This window comes from Rattus norvegicus, chromosome 4 (assembly GCF_036323735.1).
Source record: "Rattus norvegicus strain BN/NHsdMcwi chromosome 4, GRCr8, whole genome shotgun sequence".
Lineage (NCBI taxonomy): Eukaryota > Metazoa > Chordata > Mammalia > Rodentia > Muridae > Rattus > Rattus norvegicus.
The window spans coordinates 110,131,308-110,153,731 of NC_086022.1; the positions used below are offsets into that span (position 1 = coordinate 110,131,308).

The following is a 22,424-nucleotide window of genomic DNA, read 5'->3' on the forward strand; positions in this document are numbered from 1 at the left end:
ATGGAAAATTGTTGTAGCACATGGCTTTCATTCTGGTGTGCCTACAGCGACATAAAAGGTGGAAAGACAAGACTCTCCAGAACCCTGTGGTAAACAAATGACTCTTTCTCAGGCGAAGTGTAGGAAAAAACTGACCCCTGAGCACAGTTGAACACAATAGCACATGAAGGAGTATACTCATATACATGAAAATGCACTGTAGACATTGCATATATGCAAGCATCATATATACAAACCAAGACAAAAAATTAAAGGAGAGAGAGAGAGAGAGAGAGAGAGAGAGAGAGGTTATCAAGGCTCTCTAACATTCTAGAATGCCCAGATATATGTTGAATCTACTGTCTGTGAACCTTCTGCTAGTCCTCTATCACATTCATGGGACTTAAGGCACCATAGTAACAAGAAATTACCCCAAGGTATGTGGTATACTGTGTGACCACTTTGTTTCTGACCTCTACATGATGTTCATGCTTCATTCCGGACATTATACATGTCTCATTTGATAGTTAGCAACTAATAATATTAAGGTATTTGTAAACTTTGACACATGTAATCGTTAAGTTCCAGAAAGTGAGAAACTTTCTATAACAAAAGAAAGATAATATAAAATAAATAATTGTCCTTTTATTCAGGAAATGAGGCAAAGTGATTTTGTTATCAAAATTTACTAAGTTGTCTTAGTAAATTAAAGACAAGCAAGTAATCTGCTTAAGGATGTAAAAATGTAGATATTCAACCTAATAGAAAAGGAATTATAATTTGAAATTGCGGGAGTAGAGTTATTTATTCAAGGGTCCTTGCTGTACTTTATGGTAAGCTTATTTTATATTTAAAATGGTGTCTTATAAATCCCATTTTTAAGGAGACTGTTCTTATAGCTACACTCAATGGCATTACCTCAAGCTTCCAGGTTTATTTAAGTACTTCTAACCAAATACTGTCATTCAGAGGGATTGAGTTCAGCCTATAATTTGTTCTTGTAGCAGATTGGAAAGAATTAATAAACAAAGCTCTTGGATTCCTACATAAGAGCTGACAGAATGTGATCACTGTAATCGGTGAAAAGTCACCAAGTAAATCACATCTAGACCAATGCTCATAGAAGCTGTAAAATGATATAACTGATGGACTTGGTGAGTTGAAAAACCAAGCGTGGACTTCCTAATGAAAGGCTGATTTTTAATTACCATAAAGTTGCTATTCCATACCATCTTCCTTCAAATATAAGCAAATGTTTGAGAGTGCTTTCTTGCAGGATTCTTCCCTAAGATGCTTTGCTACATGTACAAGTTTTTAAAATCCAAGATATTTTGACAATATTAGTGAGATACAAGACCTGATTTGCTGTAGCTTACATGATATGACTGTGCTATGTGTCTTACCACTGTGACTTCAATTATGTTGATACCTTGAAAATAGCATTAGTGGAAGCATTTACACTTAGGGCTCCTATGAATGCTGCAAATAGATCCTCCTTTTAAAATATGTGACTGACTTGATTGATGTTTACTAACATTTTCTTCATTTCTATGTCAATTTCTAGAAAAGGCATTGTAAAGTGTTCTCTTTCTTGTATAAGATATTTAATGAAAAGATAATGCTGAAGAGATGTGTGAACAGTTAAGAGTGCTTCCTGTTCTTTTCGAGATTCCAAGTTCACTTCCAAAATTCTTTTTTCAGGGTTTAAAATTCTATCTCTAGGGAATCCAATATAGAAATGATCACAGTATAAATAGAAACAATAAAACAGATTTAAATTTTAATGAGTCATTTTCCATTGGTTAGTAGGATTATTTTGAGCCCATCCACTAACTTATCTAAGCATTGTTTTATAATCATAAAGTCAGTGTAATGACCCATCCTCTGTTACCCTCATAGGCTTAAAGTGAGAATGGAGCATAAAAAATTTTTAAAGACCATAAAAACTAGAATCCATATACTAAAGGAGTCTGTATTGCTGCCCAGAGGAAGAAGAAGCATATGTCTGATAAATATGCATTCAAATCAGCCAGAAAAGTCCTCCTTTAAATATACATATCAAATATGCTGCAATACTACTTATCACTCCTCTAAAAAATAAGATAACCTAAAGAAACATCATATGCATATATGTGTGGAGCTAAATAGCTTCAAATGTGAAGAAGAATAGTATAAAAGGACTAAAAGAGGAGTCATTATATCAATAGATTGACCCTCAGTTTACAGTGGAAAAAACCTACAGTAACCATGAAGACATTAAGGACTGAATGCTTGCCTTTACTTCATGGGAATGGAGTCATATTTAAGTTGAGAGCTGTTTTAAGGAGGTTCATACTAAGAAGTACTCTTTACCTTTATGGAGGGTTTGCAGATGAGAGTCTGTGGATGTGTTCATCCACAGACAGATGTAGATAACTCATGGTACCAGGTTAAGATTATTATTTTCCAGTCCAGTACTTCCAGGACTCCGTCTGCAACTGTGGATGCCAAAAATGGAAACCTATAACACTGCTTAAATTTTAAACATTTGATGGGGTATGTTTTAACTTTATTGCCTTGGGGAAAATCTCAATTCTATACTGAATGAAACTGTATTGCTTCTGATCAATAAAGCACCGTGTAGACTCATAAAGAACACTACCTTAATGGAATCCCAAATAAATGGAATGGACTGAGGATAAGATTTTTGCTAAACTAGTACTTGTTTTCCTGCCAGTTGGAACCAGGGTAGTGAATACAAGTGCTTTCTAAAGACAGGAAGGGGTGAATCTAATTGGGAAAAAGGAAAAGGTATGTGAGAGGCACAAATTTTTTTAAAATGGCATATGAAGAGAGGAGACATTATTAAATGAGTCTCCAAAATAATTATGTTCTAGAGAACTTAAAAATCATATATTGGTGAGACCATCCCTGCTGTCAAAATATGAGCAAACAAAGCAGAAACATGAAACTTTAAGAGCTTCATTCTAGGTGAAACTTTAGCTGTACACTATGGTAATGGAATGGACTGATGCTTGTATATTTGTAGAAACTGAGGCACATGTATATTTTAACTCTTATATTTCAAGTTCTATCTATGCTGTTACTAGGGAATGAGTGGTGTATTTGGCATTATGGTAGTAACATAATATAGAAAATAGCCATAATAAAAGAAACAGGATTTGGTCATCGACTAATTGTTATGCAAGAATCTCCTGCCCAAATTCATCATAGTGAAAAGGAGCACAGCAAATAATAAAGACATAAAAAATATATGCAGTAGTGTTATAATATGTATCACTTTAAAATTTGCATCCCTATTTTATGCTGGCTTCTCTAAACATAAGCATAGTCAATAATGGCATAGCTTTGCTACAGTGTACTGTCACAAGCAGAAGATATATCACAACACTGTTTGAAGGTTCCCACATTGATGCCAGGGGCCTTAAATTTGTCCCTAAACAGAAATGCCAAATGTATTAGATTAACAGCCTTGATACAAAATAAGAAAGTCTTAAGAGTCAGTTTGATATACATCGATTTTATTAGACTATTCATAGTAGATTCATTTCATGTTTTAAAGAGAGTGAAAGAAAAATCATAAAAAACCAATATGAATTTCTTTGTTAGAAACTGAGTTATGAAAATGTAATTTGAGATTTCATCAAAAGAAACACTATTCACAAATTAATGATACTACTATGTTGAGTTTCATTGCCTTAACTCATGGCATGAGCTGTTGGAGTAGAACCCTGGAATTTTTGATGTCTAATTTCCTCAGATGCTAAGGATGTACTTAATCTGATTTGATAGATTAATCCTAATTGTTATATGAAGAAAAATCTTATTTTAATTGACTTTTATGTTAATGCCTCCCTTTTCTAATCTTTACCTTTGTACAGTTAATCAAAAGGAAAAGAATATAGAACTTTGCCAAGTAGGGGATATTTTTGCATTTCATTCTTGACTGCTAAGTCTTTTATTCTCTATTTTTTCTAGGAATATTGCAAGAAGAAGCATTCTTTCTAAATGCATTTCATTCCTTTCAGCAAATAACAGTTTTTTTCTCATTGACCATTTTCCCCCAAGAAGCACTCTAATGTTTTAGGTCTGACAAGATTAGGCTTGGAATTTTGAAACACAACCTGTCAGCTGAAATTATCAATTTAATATAATAAAAACACCTCTAAGTTCAATTAATTTTGACTTGTGGGAAATAGAGTTAAAAGATTGAAAAGAAAAAATAAGGTCTGAAAATGAATTTGGCTTTTGAAAGCACTGTTTCTTGGCCAAATTGGGAAAATCTTCCTTGACATCAAGGTCAGATCAAACTCTGTAGTTGATTTCATTCAAATTGATTTGATTTCAACCTAAAAGTTCAACTGAGTTCCATCCAATAGAGACTTTCAGGTTAATGAAATTTAGCCCAATACACTGCATAGAATATTAATGAGGAAACTATCTCACATTTATCTCAGAAATTCCATAAAATAAAAACGGTTCACTTGTATTGAGTACAATACAAAAGCTGAGGATATTTCTACCAATATTATTTATGAATTCTGACAGTCTTTTAAAAATATAACATCTTTTTCCAATGAGCTGCAAGCTTTTGTGATTTGTTTCTATGTAGTGTGTATGTATGTAATGTGTTGGCAAGTGACTGCAGATGTACAAACACTTAGGTGTAGATGATTGTGCAGGTCCATGGAGGACTGGAGACCATGTTTCGCTCTGGGTCAGATGGCTTCTCTTTTTTATTTCTTGAAGTTGAGTCTCACTGAAGCTGAACATCTATAATTGTGCTAGGCTTACTGGCCATTGCGCTTCACGAATCTACATGTTTCAATTCTTACCATTGCAAAGGCTGACGTGACTAGAATACATTGACATGCCGAGCTTTTGATGTGCACTCTAGGGATCTTTTGGTTTGTATGTCAAGCCTTTACTGAATGAGACAGCTCCTCAGACCTCAACCATAAATTTCTAAAAAGCACATGTTTGAGTAACTAAAGAGATGGCTCAGTGGTTAAGAGCACTAAATGATCTTCCAGAGGTCCTGTGTTCAATTCCAGGCAACCCCATGGTGGCTCACAATCATATTGGATTTAATATGATTTCCTAGTGGGTCAGAAGAGAGCAACAGTGTAATCATATATGTTGTATAAATAAATAAATCTTTTTAAAAGCACATGTGTGAGTTCAAGGTTAAAATATAGGAATATTTTTAAAAGAAATTAATGATTATATCTTTATTAAGTACTATCCAGAAATGAGTGAAGCTTTTATAAAATGATCCCTGGACATTCAGAGACTGAAAGCTCAGGATCTTAGGAGGCAGCCTCCTTAGAAGCCTGATAACAGACATCTGTCTTTACCAGTATTCCAAATGACAAACAAAATTGAAATTTTCTGATGTCTCAAACATCTGGAGTTACTATTTCGTGCTGATAAAGAATAAGCTCTCATGAGAGATACATGTTTAGAGATCAGAGAAGAGACAAGCAATTAATACTACCATCCCCAATCACCTCCAAAAGTGAGTAGCAATAGTCAAATACGGACTGGTTATTGGAGGCTTCGGTTGCTGTTAAGATATTATAAAGGCTAAACCAATAGAATTTCTGAACCGCATTGATTAATTAATGTGTGTGAAGATATAAATACATTTGCAAACATACAGGTTTTCATTCAGAATCTCAGAGGAGAGTTAATATTCTGTGTCACAGGTGATTCATATCATTATAGGATTAAGGACCAAGGACTTTAGGAATGTAAAAGGAGACTCATTGAATTGTTTTAGGAGAATGATCTATGGAGTGGGAACATAGCTTAGTAATTAAAATAGTTGCCTAATATGATCTCAGCCCTTAATTTAATCCACAGTACCTCATATTCCAGATATGGTGTAGCGCTGGTGGAAAGATCGAGGCAAGTGGATCAGAAGTTGAAGTTTCTCCTACACACAGCTTGAGGCTTATTAGATATCAGTTTCCTTCAAGATTCTAAATTCCATCCTGCAGATAAATGGTTAAAGTAGGAAGTAAACAAGTGAAAATAGTTTCAGGTCCCTTAAACTGACGAGGTTCTCTGGGCCCCTCCATTCCCTAGAGTATATAAGCAGTACAGACTGCTGAAGATTACTCCCAGATGAGCCTGACTTAGGTAAAGACTCTTTGACAAGCTAAGCTACTTAAACACTTTTTTAACCTCAGACCCAAAAAACGTGGAAGAAGCAGACTCTCTAGGAAGGCTGAAAGAAGCAGAGACTAGCTGAAATACCAAGAGAGAACAAAGCTCAGCTGGGCTGCATGGGAGAGACATCTGTGTGTTTCAGCTAAAGTTGTCCGCATTGGGTTCTTGGAGCTTCTTGCTTCCCTGGCATGTGGAACCCTCAAGTGGCTATCGCCAGTTCCTCATCCCCCACTGTTACATATTTTTATTCGATTTCGTCACCCTCTCTACCTCTCTCCTGTCCCCTTCAGTACCTGATACTGCCTCCCTTATATACGACACCTCATCTCTCTGTCCCATTTCCCCATTTCCCTCAACTTCCTTGATCATCCTGTTCCCCGCTCAGCACAAGGCTAAAGTACCAACACCCTGGTCTTCCTCTGAAGCTCCACATGGTCTGTGGATTATATCGTGGGGATTGCAAGCTTTTGGGTAATATCCGCTTATCAGTGAGTACATACCATGTGTGCTCTTTTGCCTCTGGGTTACCTCATTCAGGTTGACATTTTCTAGTTCCATATATACATTTGCCTGCAAATTTCATGATGTTGTTTTTAATAGCTGAGTAGTACTCCATTGTGTAAATGAAGCACATTTTCTTTACCAATTCTTCTGCTAAGGTACACCTGGTTTTTCCAGCTTCTGTCTATGATAAATAAGGCTGCTTTGAACATAGTGGACCTTGTGTCCTTGTTATATGTTGGAGAATCTTTTGGGTATATGCCCGGTAGTGGTATAGCTGGGTCTTCAGGTAGAACTATTTCCAGTTTTCTCATGAACTGCCAGATTGATTTCCAAAGTGGTTTTACCAGCTTGCAGTCCTACAAGCAATAGAAGAGTGTTCCTTTTTCTCCACATACTTGCCAGTATCTGTGTTTTTGATCTTAGCCATTCTGATTGGTGTGAGGTGGAATCTCAGGGTTGTTTTGATTTGCATTTCCCTGATGTCTAAAGATGTTGAACATTTCTGTAAGTGCTTCTCAGCCATTCAAAAATCTCTTAGTTGAGACTAACCCAATTTTACTTGGGATTTTTTGGTTCTCTGGAGTCTAACTTCTAGAGTTCTTTGTATATTTTGGATATTAGCAATCTATGTAGTGTTGGAAATAATCTTTACCCAATCTGTTGGTTTCTATTTTGTCCTATTGACCTTTGCCTTACAGAAGCTTTTTAATTTTATGAGGTCTCATTTGTCAATTCTTGATTTTAGAGCACAGCCATTGGTGTTCTCTTCAGAAAAATTTCCATTGTGCTTATGTGTTTGAGGTCCTTCCCCACTTTCTCTTCTATTAGATTCAGTATATCTGGTTTTATGTGGAGGTCCTTATCCACTTGGACGTGTGCTTTGTAGAAGGAAAAAGAATGTATTGATTTATGTCTTTCAACAGAGAAATGGATACAAAAAATGTACATTTACATAATGGAGTACTACCCAGATATTAAAAACAACGACATCATGAAATTTGCAGCAAATGTATGTATGGAACTAGAAAATATCATCCTGAGTGAGGCAACCCAGTCACAAAAGAACATACATGGGGTTGGGGATTTAGCTCAGTGGTAGAGCACTTGCCTAGGAAGCGCAAGGCCCTGGGTTCGGTCCCCAGCTCCGAAAAAAAGAACCAAAAAAAAAAAAAAAAGAACATACATGTTATGCACTCACTGATAAGTGGATATTAGCCCGAAAGCTCAAAATACCCAGGGTACAATTAACAGACCACATGAAGCTCAAGAAGAAGGAAGAAAAAATGTGGATGTATCAATTCTTCTTAAAAGGGAGAACAAAATACTCATGGGAGGAAATACAGGGACATACAATGGAGCAGAGACTGAAGGAAAGGCCATCCAGAGACTGAACGTGGGGTTCCATCCCATAATCAGCCACCAAACCCAGACACTATTGAAGCTGCCAAGAAGGGCCTGCTGACAGGAACCTGATACAGATAAATCCTGAGAGGCTCTGCAAGAGCCTTACAGATACAGATTAAGAAGCTTGCAGCTAACCATCAGATTAAGCACTGGGACCCCTATGAAAGAGCTAGAGAAAGGACTAAAGGAGCTGAAAGGGTTTCCAATCCATAAAAGAACAACAATGTCAACCAACTAGCACCCCCAGAGGTCCCAGGGACTAAACTACCAACTAAGGAGTACACATTGTGGGACCCATGACTCCAGCTGCATATGTAGCAAAGGATGGTATTGTTGGCATCAATAGAATAAGAAGCCCTGGGTTCTGTGAAGGCTCCTTCCCCCGGTGTAGGAAAATGCCAGGGTATTGAGGTTGGAGTGGCTTGGTGGTAGGGGAGCATCCTCTTAGAGGCAGGTAGAAAGAGAGTATTAGAGGGGGAACAGGGAACATGAAAGGGAAAAACATTTGAAATGTTAGTACATACACTATCCAATAAAGAATGGATGGTCATTCCCCAAGAAGTTCTTTTGTTGTTGAGAATGAAGGAAACTGAAGGAAGGGCCATCCAGGGACCACCCCACCTGGGGATCCACCCTGTCTTCAGACACAATAGCCTGATACTTTTGCTGTTGCCAAGAGAAGCTTGCTGACAGGAACCTGGTGTGACTGTTCCTTAGGAAGTTCTGCCATCAACTGGCCAATGCAGATGTGGACGCTTGGAGCCAACCATCAACTAAGCTTGGGGACCCTGGTGGGGGAGTTTTCAGAAGGACTGGAGGAATAGGTGGATATTACAACCCCATAGGAAGAACAACATCATTGACTGGCTGGACCACCTAGTGCTCCCAGGAACTAGACCATCAACCAAGGAGTGTACAGGGAGGGATCCATGGCTCCAGATACATACGTAGCAGAGGATGGCCTTGTCTGTCATCAATGGGGGAAGCCTTTGGTCCTGTGGAGATTTGATGCCTCAGTATAGGGGGATGCTGGAACAGTGGAGAAGGAGAAGGTGAATGGGTAAGGGAGTATCCTCATAGAAGAAAAGGGGAAGGGTGAGATGGCAGATGTGAAATGGGTGGTTTATGGAGGGGTAAAGGGAAGTTGGAGACATTTGAGATGTAAATGAACAAAATAGTTAATAAAAATAAAAATAGAAAAAAGTTTCCAAGTAAAATTCCATGCCTAAAGACCCAAGAATCGTGATCTTTTAAAAGCCAATATAGAAAGCTAAGTGCAGTAAAAACTTCCTGGATCCTATGAAGTTGACCATATACTCTTAGTAATGGCATATATGGAGCCTGAGCCAAACTAGAGTTTTAGGGGTGGAACTGGGACATCAACATAGTCACAAAATTATGACCCAAAACCTGTCCTTTGGCAATATGCACGGGGCAATTGAGGTTCAGAGCTTGTGGGAGTGGCCTGCCAAGGACTGATGTATCCTGAGGCCTATGCCAGGAGAGGGAACCTATGCCCAACACTGCCTTGATGACTAGGATTGGGAAACTGGGTTACTTAAAGACATAGGGTAAAATGAAACACAACTGCAAACAAAACAAAACAAGTAACAAAAGCAAAAGGAAAACAAAAGTTATTGAACTGATTCCTGATTCTATTATACGGTGCCTAGACAGATTGTCAACATAGAAAATTGGCCTCCCTTCAGCAGCTGATGAGAACACACTCAGAGAATGACAGTCAAATATTAGGCAGAGCTTGGCTAACTACACAGAGTATGGAGGAATGACTGAAGGGCCCAAAGGGGACCAGGGTGATCACAGGACTTGCATAGGTCTATACCAGGCCCTGTTCATTTAAACTGTGGTTCTTAGCTTAGGTTTGCTTTGTTTTGTTTTGTTTTGGACTCCAAACAATGGGGGTGGGGTTATCTCTGACTGTTTAGACTGCTCATGGGAGCTTTTTCCTTAACGGGCTGCCTTGTTGGGCCTTGATACAATGGTGAGTGCCTAGTCTTTTTGCAGCTTGTTATACTGAGTTCAGTTGATATCACTGGGAGGCATGGTGTTTTCTAAGGGGAAATAGAAGCAGTGGATCTGCAGGAGAGGGGAAATAGAGGGGAAACTGGAAGGAGGGGGATGTATCTTATAAGAGAATAATAATAATATCATAACAATGGCCTGAGAGTGTTATCTAGTTGTTCCTTAAAATTTACTAATAACCCTAGTTGGTAAACAGATCGACATAATGGCAACTTCACAACATATTAGTTATTATCAAATGTTCTCCATCAATACCATGCAATAAAAGAAATAAATCACACTTCTCAGCCATAAACAGAAAACGGTTAAAAATTAATTACATTTAGATCTTATACTGGATGGGGAATAATGAGAATCAAAGAAATTTGGCTACCAAAAAATATAAAATTTAAAATATTAGAAATGTCAATAAGAGTAGGTTTTTCCAGCCTTCATTTTTCGCACAGGGACACATAATCTGTCAAACACCTCAAACATGGATATGCCAGCCCTATAGTGCATCTGGAGACACAAGAGCCAAGTTGGGAAAAAGTACTCAAATGAATAGATAAAAGAAGGTGTGTAGATCAGGTTTCCAATATCCTTGCCACCATCCCTCAATACCACACTACCTGTACCCGGAGAGCTGTCTTTGTTTAATGATCACCCTGTGGGATAAAATGAGAGGGACACAAACACCATCACTGATCACTTTGTAGAAAATGTCTAAGGACACCTCCTAACCTTTTTATCCCCTTGATTCATAATCTTATAAACTTAAACTTTCTTATAAAAATGTCTTCACAATTAAGCCATTCATTTTTTTCTTTTATTAAAATAATATGCCTATGAGAACTTCAGCTCTACAATGTAAGTTTGCACTAACCTGAAAATTTAGGTCTCCATCTAAGGGACATTGGCCCATCTGTATTGCTTCAAAGACTCCAGATTAAAGTTACATAACTGTCAGTTTCATCATAGTTGTTTTGTTTACTTTTAAATGGTTAGAGTACTCGTTAGCATAAATATATTTTTCTTTCTTAATCCAATTTACCATTTAGGTAGAAGATCCCACAATTAGAAAGGGAGGTTCTGGGGAGGAAACCAGTAAAGGTGATAACATTTGAAATGTTAATACATAAAATATCCAATAAAAAATATAAAGAGCACACCATATTTTAGTCATTCATCTGTAATTAAATCTGTCAAGTTTTGGAAGCTTTACTTGAAACTCTTTGCTCTGATACCTGACTGGATCACTGGCAAGTTCTAAGAGAATACTTGTAAAGGTGCATATTGATTTTATTCTACATGCTTTTAAGATTCCACTTTTACTGTTTAATGTAATGCTGGATTTAAATTTTAACTTGGTTAATAAAATATAATCTATATTAATGGTTTAAAGTCATTACATTAAGACAATTTGTTTCCTCTAGTTTGAATATATTTTTACACACTTTAAGTTGCTGAATCACTTAGCACAATATATTTTATATAGTTTCCAGTAAAACCCCCATTTATTTCAGCAACATATTATCTGAAATATTAGAAAATGATTTTTGCAATTTGAGACACTGAGAATAAGAGAGATATAACTTTAAATTATATTTCTCTAGATGACTCTATCAATATGCATGTAAATTATAAGAATATTTTATCAAAATATAGTGCTTATTACTCATTCACTTTGAGAATTAGAAAATATAAAAATACCTCTATTCAGGATCAGGAATCCTTTCCCTCATTCATCATTATTAATCTTTATATCAGGATTGTTGAACATTTTTGAAAATTAAATAGATAAATTTAGTCTTCAAAACTATAGACTGCTGCCAAACCTACCGTCAAAATTACCTTTAGTCCACCTTCTTTTCTTCATCTATAATCAATCTGATGTTTATTTTTACTATAATTATTCCACCTGACAATGATATGAATTTATTCAATTAATCAAATGCATAAATTATGTTCAAAAGAGAGACATTCATAAAATAAATACTTTCTTTTACTTGTAAGGTAAGAAGAGTTGTCCATCAGGCAACACCACACCAGAGCTAACAACTCATCATGTAGCAAGATGGTGGCTCTCGGTCCATGTCTATTTGATGTACTGCCTCTAAAAAGGACATCTGCTAAGACAGGGAATGCACACACCACACATGTTCAAGTTTGTTAATGACAAGGAATGATAACTTTTAAGATTGCAATGCAGTATATTTATTATAGGTAAAAATATTATACAGACTATAAAGTTTTTCATCTTTCAAACTGGAACTCTATCCTTCTTGAATATCAACACTTTACTCATGCTCCCACCAATCACAGTTCTGGTTTATGTTTCTATGATTTGGTATAGTTTTGCCATTTCATACCCCTAAAATGGTATGGTAGCTGCCCTACTTTGCATAACATAATAGAATCAAGGTCAAAACTTCTCAGAGTCACTCTCCTTGTAGCATAAAAACATGTTTTGCTGATACATTCATATACACTTATGCAGCATCTACACCTTAAGCGTTTGTCAAAAATGTTGACGTGAACACAGATGTGAAAATACTTCTTAAAAATCCTACTTTATCTATTTTATACAAACATACACATGAGCCTTTTATATATATATATATGTATATATATGTGTATGTATGTATGTATGTATACATACGTACATATGTATGTGTGTATGTATGTATATATAAGAGGTAAGTTTGCATTACCTAACAATTGGTGATATTAAATATCTTCTCAACCATGCACATATGCTTGTAGAAATGGCATTTCTCACTTTCCGTATATATGGTATCACTCAGTTTCAGAGTGATGTCAATGCTCTGCTGGTCTTTTGCTGGGATTGTCATATTGTTCATCAGAGTGACTTCCTGATTGTCACCTCCCATTGGAAGTGTGCAAGGACTTCAGTTTTATAGTGTTATATCCAACTCATTTTACATATTGACCATACTCTTTCTAAAGAATAGGTGGTGAATTTGTATTTACCTAACATAACAATTGGTGATGTTAAATATCTTTTCAATATACAACCTCTTTGTAAAAATGTCTATTCATAGCCAATTGCCAGTGTTTGAGCTGTGTTCTTATTACTGCCTCCTGAAAGTTAAGTCCATTCTCTAAGTCTCCACTCCTATTTTTCTGTCATTGTCTTGTGATACATGAAATCTAGTTTCTGTGAATCTGGTTAGTTGGGTTCTTCAACCTATTATTTCAGTATTTCTTCGTATTGTTGTTATGCATATATGGATGCTGTTATGTGCATTTGAATTCGGAAAATGGTGTCAGATCCTCTGAATTTGGAGTTACCAGTAGTTATAACTCACATGTTCTAGGTACTAGCAACCACACTTAGGTAAATAACAAGAGCAAGAAGCCCTTTATAATACTAAACTCTTTAGTTTGTAATTGACAGTTAATAGTAATATCAAACAAATACAGTGTCAGAAGTCATTTGCCACCTGCCTTAGTGATTCATTTTTCCAGAATCATTTACTGTTGTTGTTTTGTAAGAGCATCATACATTTACCTTGTAAATTTTAGTCATTTTCTCACCCAGTTATCCTCCTTCATTTCACTGGAAGACTTCTCATGTCTCCTACTTACATGTCTTCTGTTGGTCTATGGCTTACTAGATTTAATGTACTTTTCCTAAGTGACAATTAGTTTTCTACTGCTATGGAAAACACCTTGTCTAAAAGCAACATGAGGAGGAAAGGTTTATTTCAGCATACAGGTATAGTCCATTATGATTGGAAATCAGAGGAGTAATTAAGGGCAGAAATGTGGAGACAAGAACTGCAGAGGCTATGGAAGAGCCTTGCTTATTAGCTTTCACCTGATGGCCTGCTCTGCACCCTATGGCAGGACTACCTCTACAAGATTGGCATTGGAGTTCACATATTTTAACCTGTCTTTGTGCAGCTTGTGTCCATTCTAAAATAAATATTTGAATCTGAAGAATTGCAGAAATCAGATTCCAGGTACACCTTGGATTAGTAATACTGTTGGTGACAATGTATTTTATTATTATTTTAAGCCATCATACTTTCAAGAACTGTCAAGAAATGACAAATTAATGTTTTCTCTTGTTCTTTATGAACCTTTGCCCTTCTCTGTATAACACGGTCAGTTTCTAAGTTTTCTAGTCTTAGTGTTTAGTTTTGACTAGCTTAGACTTTAATATTGACGAAAAATGGAAGAAAGTGAAAAAAAAGAGCTTTTTGAATTTGAAATCTCTTGGAGGTTCCTTTAGCCAGATCATGGATCACTGCCACTCTGGAGGATGCACAGGATGCTATGCGTAAGTACTAAAGCAGCAATATTGAGTGGTACAGCCATGGTGTCTGGGGTCAGCGTCTTTTGCTTACTCTGGTTTCTGGAATTTTTTGGTAAACTCCTTCTTGCAGCCATGCATAAGTGCTGATCCTGGAACTCTGAAATGGGTAGTTTTTATGCTGGAAGTTGAAATTATCATATTTAATGGCTGTTCTTCCTCTAAACCTTTTCTGCCTTCAAAGATTCAGAAAGCTCTGTGTTTTCAATATAGTTGCATTAGATTTAGCCAAAAGGATTTTTATCCACACATTGAAAAAAATTCCCGAGGCTGCCTAAACTCTGTATGTACAGAAATCTCATCTCCAAAGATATTTTCCAAATTGATTGTTGTCTTATTTCCTAAAGTCTTCTCATGTTTAAATTCTTTGTTGCAACAATTTTGTATATTTTATGATAAATATATAACTATCCATAAGTAACTATCCAGAGTAATTAATTTCTTAAACTGTATGTTGTAATGTTTTGTCCCTAATTTTCTCCATTAAAATTAAAAAGTTTCATGAAGTCATTTTTAATAGCTGAGTAGAACTAGAAAATATCATCCTGAGTGAAGTATCAAGGTCACAAAAGAACACACATGATATGTGCTCACCGATGAGTAGATATTAGGAAAAAAGCTCAGAATATGAATGGTAGAATTTACAGACCATTAGAAACTCAAAAATAAGGAAGACAAAAGTGTTGGTGCCTCAGTCCTACTTAGAAGGGGAACAAAATAATTATGGGAGGTAGAGGGTGGGAGGGACTTGAAAAGAAGAGAAGAAAGGGAGAAGGAGAGGGGAGAGGGGAGAGGGGAGAGGGGAGAGGGGAGAGGGGAGAGGGGAGAGGGGAGAGGGGAGAGAGGGGGGAGGGGGAGAGGGGAGAGGGGGGAGAGGGGAGAGGGGAGAGGGGAGAGAGGGGAGAGAGGAGAGGGGAGAGGGGAGAGGGGAGAGAGGGGAGAGAGGGAGGGGAGAGAGGGAGAGGGAGAGGGAGAGGGAGAGGGAGAGGGAGAGGGAGGGGAGAGGGGAAGCAGGATCTGGTGTGTTGCTTCTGTCTCCGACCCGCAGAAAGGAGCAATAACACAGCGTTCTTCTCAAAGCAGTTTATTCAGGAACCTTTCTTTCTGCATGCAAGCAGCAATTTTTCTTTTTCTTTTTTCTCTCTCCTCCCTCAGCCCCCAAGCACACTCCCTTATAGTCTCCCTCCACTCTGCGTAATCTCAGTTCATAGGTCCACATCACATGGCCTGATCTTGCGTCATGGTGCTAGTTTCCTCCACATTGGTGTGGGAGGAAACGGGAGAGATGTACAGAGGGTCAGGAAATTGAACAGAGGTGTGGAGCAATGTGGGATGAGGAACTGGGGGTAGTCAAAAGAAAGTCCCAGATACCAGGAAAGCAAGAGGCTCCCAGGACCCAACAGGGATGACATTAGCTGAAATACCCAACACAGGGGAGAGAGACCCTGTAGAGACCATATCTAGAGGACAGGCATGGCCCCCATTTGAGGAATGGGGTCACCCACCATTCTCAAAATTTTAATCCAGAAGGAAATACAGGGACAAAGAGTGGAGCAGAAACTGAAGAAAAAGCCATCCAGAGGCTGCCCCACCTGAGGATCCATTCCATATGGTGCCACCAAACCCAGTCACTTTTGCTGATGCCAAGAAGTGCTTGCTGAAAGGAGCCTGATATGGATGTCTCCTGAGAGGCTTTGCCAGAGTCCTACCAATTCAGATGCAGATGCTTGCATCCAAACATCGGACTGAGCACGGGAGCCAAGGTGGCCCCAAGCAGGCTGCCCGACTGGGCACGGGCAGCAAAGATGGAATTTAGATTTCAATAAGTAATAGCTTGAGAATATCAGAGGAAGGTAAATTTGCCACATGGAGGTTAGGAAGTGGCCCAGCCATACAGCTGTTTTAGGAATATAAAAGTATAAAGACTGTGTGTATGTGTCTTTCATTCAGGAACCCAGAGCATGTGGTTGGATAGCAAGGATCACGCCCACCCAGGAGACCATTTGAGTACCATTAATTGAATACTGCTACAGATGTTCTGGAGATAGAGTTTCAAGTGGTTTTTCAGTACAAGTTGTGCAACCGGGGTACTGAACTTGAGTCTTCTGAAAGAACCGCAAGCTGTCCTAACCATTGAACCATCTATGAAGTATAACAACTCTTAAAATAATTTGGATTTAAGTTTAGACAGTATCCATATTACTTGAAAAGGTAATAATAATAGGTAGTTTCCTAAACAAGAATAATATATTCTGTAAGCTCAGGACACTGACTGGGTTTAAATGTATTTCATACTCTGATTAGCCTGATATTTCATTGCTTAAATTCCTGGATTTTCAATTTGTAATCAGATTTACTAAGAAGTTCAGAACTAAACAAACTCTCTATATAAAATGCCTCACTTTATTTAAGTAAAATGATAATTACATAAACAAGACAAGCTAGTTTTTCTGGTGAAATATCTCTTTGATGATATTCTTGTCTCAAAATAGTCACTAAGCTTATCAGTGAAACATGTCTCCTACCATTTCTCATACAGAACGTCTCTTCTGTTTTCTTATATTCTATCTTCTTACCTCCAGAATTTGGCTTTCCTCTAGTCGTTTCATATCTATTTATATAATACCAGTCACTGTTTTTTATGTTCTAGTTTCTGACTTAACTGACTGCCTCTTAGGTAATAAGCAAGTGGCCACACTCAGTCACTAGCAAATCTAATGATGGTAAATGAATATTACAGTTTACAAGTACAATTAAAATAAGGTTAATCAATATCATATTTAGGGCATGCATTTAATTTGTCCAGCACTCACAATGTAGACTGAAGTAAATGTGTGTGGGTTTGAGGCCAGTTTTTTTTTTCAATATAGAGTATGCCAGGACATTGGAACCTTCATAATGCACCTGGTCTGTAGAAACAAAAATAAAACAAAGCAAACAACAAAAAAATGAAGGCAATCAAAGATAGTAAGCATCTTAGTCTTTTTCCTCATTATTGTGTCCTATGGGAAGTGTTTGACAGCATAGCTATGATTAAATTGGATAATGCTGATATTCCCAGATGTTCTAAATCTAAGATAATCTACTATTTGTTTATTTATATATGTACTTTGCAATTAATTTCATTTCATTTTTTAGGCACTGTCTCAAATAATTCAATCTTGCCAGTAAGCTCACTGTTTAGTATTGACCTTATAAATGAAAGGGTAGAAAACTCATTTGTTGAAAATCCTTGAAGTATTATACATTCCTGTTATTCATTTTGGTTGCCTTGAGTCACTTCACGTGAAAAGAAATTTTTGGTACTACAAATGATTAGCCATTGTGAATGAGAAAAGAAGGGTTGACTGTAGAAATATTACTCATAGATAGATATTAGTAAGATACTCAAATAAAAGTGTGTTATTCTAAAAATGATAGAACTGATTTTAAAAATGATATGTTTCTCTAAATAGAAATTTATACATAACAATGCCCATAAACTTACCCTATTAGCTTATCTAACGAAGTGGACTAAAAATAGTACCACAGTAATAATGCTCAAAGCAGCAAAAACTGTAAAATTGTCGTTTCAGTTAAGTAGTTGTGACCTATCCACATTTTGATCTATTGCTCGTATAATGCACTGAAAAGATAAAATTATGTTTATTTATGACCACAACCTACTTAGGATCCCTAGAAGGAAATTTTGCCTTATATCCTTTACAAAATGCTTTCCTTGGCGCTGTCTCTATTTTGTCCGCTAATTCACAGAATCTATTGCATATAAATGGATTGCATTGCACTTAACAGTATGAATGACTCTAAAAACCTTATGAATGAAAAAGTAGGAGAAATTCATATAAATGATTTTACATTTGAATTTGGTACTGGTTTTGTTGCAGGAAAAAAAGTATTTGACTTGAGAAACTTGAGGAGTGGATGGGTTATTTTGGTTCACAGATTCAAAGAACAACAAATCTTGATGGACTTAAGACAACTTAACCCATTATGCTCAGAGATATGAAACAGATAGTTATGAATGTTAGTTCTTAGTTCCCTTTCTTATTTTGACAGTCCAAGAAAGATCACACCCAATGAAATGATCAAGTCCACATTTAGAGTGCTTCTACTTAATTAACTCAATCTAGAATCATCCTCAGATACATTCCCAGAAATGTCTTTCTATGATAGTCAAAATTAACCACTATAATATATTTACAAATAATAAAAGTTGGATCTAAAATCTGTATAAAATAATAAATAGAAGTAGAATTATGTGATTGTTTTTCATTTGTTCATAATGGCACTCTAGCTTTCTGGATATCTAAAAGAAGCCTGCCTCACCACATAAAATAGACCACGATAAGTCTATACGTAGTACTGTATGTTATTGGAACAGAAGAAAAATTATGAATTTGAGGGGAGCTAAAATACAAAAAAGTATTTCAATACAAAATATGACAGGATAAAAAGTAACAAAATATATTATAATCTCTGATGCCAGTGTACTGACTGGTTTCCTGTGTCACCTTGTCACAAACTGGAGTTATCACAGAGAAAGAAGCCTCCCTTGAAGAAATGCCTCCATGAGATCCAGCTGTAAGGCATTTTCTCAATTAATGATCATAGGTGTGAGGCCCCATCATGGGTGATGCCATCCCTGGGCTGGTAGGTCTGGCTTCTATAGAAATGCAAGCTGAGCAAGACAGGGGAAGCCAGTCAGTAAGCAGCACCCCTCCGTTGCCTCCGCATCCGCTCCTGTCTCCAAGTTCCTGCCCTGTGTGAGTTCCCGTCCTGACTTCCTTTGATGTGAACAGAAATGCGGAACTGTAAACTGAATAAAGATTTCTTCTCCAACTTGCTTCTTCATCACGATGTTTTGTGCAGGAATACAAACCCCGACTAAGCCAATCACTGTCCAATTTGTGTAATCAAAAATGTAGCTGCTTCTTTTTGACTAATTCACCTTAAAAGTTCTGGCTTCCTATATCATTTCCCATCAATTAAGGGATGTCTATGGTTAAAGTGATAGAGTGATAACTTAGGTTAGTAAGGTAATGTTCCAATATACATTCACCCTCATTGGTAACTTTTCATCTCTCTCTCTCTCTCTCTCTCTCTCTCTCTCTCTCTCTCTCTCTCACACACACACACACACACAGACACACACACACATAAACACACACACAGACACACACACACACACACACACACACACACACACACACACACACACACACACCAAATACAAACTCACAGCTTTTGTAGGGCTTTAAAGAACGGAGGCACCTGCAGACAGTGGGATATTACTCAGTGCTATGAAAAACAATCAAGGAACCACAAAATGTCATGTACAAGATTAAAACGGAATCGTGGATTAAAAGGAACCAATGTGAAAAGGCAAGAGTATATTTCATCTATAATAGTTTAACAGTCATGGCTGGGCAAACCAAGAATGGATCAGTAACGAGGCAGGAGAGAAGGCGTCTTGACTAAAAGCACTGACTGCCTTTGCAGAGGGCCTACAGTACATCCACAGAAACAGCATGCTGGATCAAAAACCGTTTTAATTCCAGTTCCAGTGTTCTCGTGTAGGGTTATGGGGGTCTTGGTTCAGCTCTGCCACAGGGCTCAGCAGCTTAGGGAGGCGGGACGCAGGAAGTTTGATTGTGCTTATTCCGTACTTGTCAGGCAGGTGTCTGGTCTTAGGGAAGCCCTGGTACACTGCTTCAAGGATGAGGAAACACTATGTGACCCAGGCTTGTGAGAGGCAGAGGTCATCAGGTTCTCGGGCTCTTTGGCATCCAGGTACTGCTAGAAGCCACAGAAGAGCTGAGAATCGAGTGGGGCCCTGGGGCTGGGCTGGATCTAGCCCAAGGCCAAGGGGGAAAAAGGGAGAGAATCCTTGGCTTGATGGTGGTGGGCTGTAGGCTTGCTGGTTGAGGTACCTGGGAGTGCAAAGTCCTTCTACATACTAGAAATTAGACTTTAGCTCTGTAGGCAAAGGGCTTCTCCATGGCAGATCCCTATGTAAAGAGACAGTCCATGGATTTAAGACATTTATTGTCATGGCAGAAAGTGGATGAATATAACCTTACACCACTTCTCAGGGTGGGCCTGAGTTTAAATACCTTTTGAAGGGTGGAGTGTCTGAGAAGGAAAGTTTATTGGCCAAGCCTCCAGGCCCTTAGTAGATACCTCATTATAATGGAGATCTGCCTTGAGACTACATGACCTATGGTCATGCCCTACCTGTTGAGGGGCTCGGGGCATTATCCTTTATGTGACTGATGGCCACAAATCTATGGGGGGTTGTGGCTAGTGACAGGGGCCTGATTTCTGGGAGTAAGGCGAAATGCTTGCCATTCCTTTCAGGGTCAGCGGGGTTTCAAGCGTTTGTTCAACCAGGAACCAGAGTTCCTTTCATGGTCCCACAGTGTAAAAACAACTTTAGGTCTCCTAAGGCATCAGTCATGCCTGTAATACCCTTCAACTCTAGGACAGATGGGATGTCACCGCACTCTCCGGGTATCACTCCCTCCCTGAGGTCTCTCCAGGATTAGGGGCATCCTTTCCCACTTAGGCCAGGTTAGGCAGTTCTCTGCAACATATGTGCCAGGGGCTCAGGAGCAGCCAATGTATTTATGCTCTTTGGTTGGTGGCTTAGTCTCTGGGTGTTCTGATGAGTTCAGGTTAGCAGACATGGTTGGCCATCCTATGGGGTTGCCATGCCCTTCAGTCGCTTCAATCCTTCTTCTAACTCTTCTGTAGAGGTAAGTCCACAACCTCAATCCAACAGTTAGCTGTGAGTATCTGCATCTGTGTCAGACAGCTGCTGTTAGAGCCTCTCAGAGAACCACCAACAACATGGCATCAGTAATAGTGTCAGGGTTTGGCACCTGTCCGGGGGATGTATTCCAAGTTGGGCTGGTCATTGTTTGGCCATTTGTTCAGTGTCTGTTCTATATTTGTCCTTTCATTTCTTTTAGACAGAAACAATTTTGGGTGGAAATGTTTGAAGGTGGGTTGGTGTGCCCATTCCTCTACTGCTAGTCCTGTCTAACAACTAGAGGTATTCTCTTCAGGTTCCATATCCTCGCTATTGGTCATTTAGCTAAAGTCACCCATATTGAGTCCTGGGATCCTCACCCATCCAGGTCTCTGAAACTTTCTAGAGCTCCCTCCTCATTGCTAATAGCTGCAGGGTTTCATTCATTCTTCTGACCTGCTGAAGGTCTCTCCTGTCCACCCCCAAACCTGATACTGAATCCCTTCCCACCTCCCATTTCCCACCTATATCCAACCATCCTGCTGCTTCCCATGATTACTTTATTCCCCCTTCTAAGTGGGATTGAAGCATCCTCATTTGGACCTTTCTTCTTAAATAACTTTTTAGGATCTGTGAGGTGTATTATAGGTATTCTGTACTTTTTGGCTATTACCCACTTATCAGTGAGTATATACCATGCATGTCTTTTGGGACTGGGTTATCTCACTCAGGAAAATATTTTCTAGTTCCATCCATTTGTCTAAGAATTTCATGAAGTCATTGTTTTTAATAGCTGAGTAGTACTGAACTGTGTCAATGTACCATAATTTCTGGATCCATTCTTCAGTCAAAAGACATCTAGATTGTTTCCAGTTTCTGGCTATTTTAAATAAAGTTTCCCTGAACATAGATGAGCATGTGCCCTTGTGGGATGATGGAACGTCATCTGGGTTTATGCCCAGAAGTAGTATAGTTAGGTCTTGAAGTAGAACTTTACCCAATCTTTTGTTGATCTTAGAGCCTGAGCAATCGGTGTTCTGTACATGAACATTTCCCTTGGCCAATGTGTTCTAGGATATTTTCTATTTTCTCTTCTATTGGATTCATTGTATCTGGTTTTATGTTGAGATCTTTGATCCACTTCAACTTAAGCTATGTGCTGCGTGATGAATATGGATCAATTTGCATTCTTCTACATGAAGACTGCCAGTTAAAGCAGCACCGTTTGTTGAAGAGACTTTCTTTTTT

At 38.0% G+C, this 22,424-nt stretch overlaps 1 long non-coding RNA gene across 1 annotated transcript in view; it reads left to right on the forward strand.

The window, feature by feature from the left end:
- Positions 1 to 319: 319 nt before the first annotated feature.
- Positions 320 to 22,424, forward strand: part of LOC120102313 (uncharacterized) — a 54,139-nt gene continuing 32,034 nt past the window's right edge. Inside the window, exon 1 of the long non-coding RNA XR_005503649.2 lies at positions 320 to 416. This is a non-coding gene — a long non-coding RNA (uncharacterized LOC120102313). The remainder of the gene's footprint in view (positions 417 to 22,424) is intronic.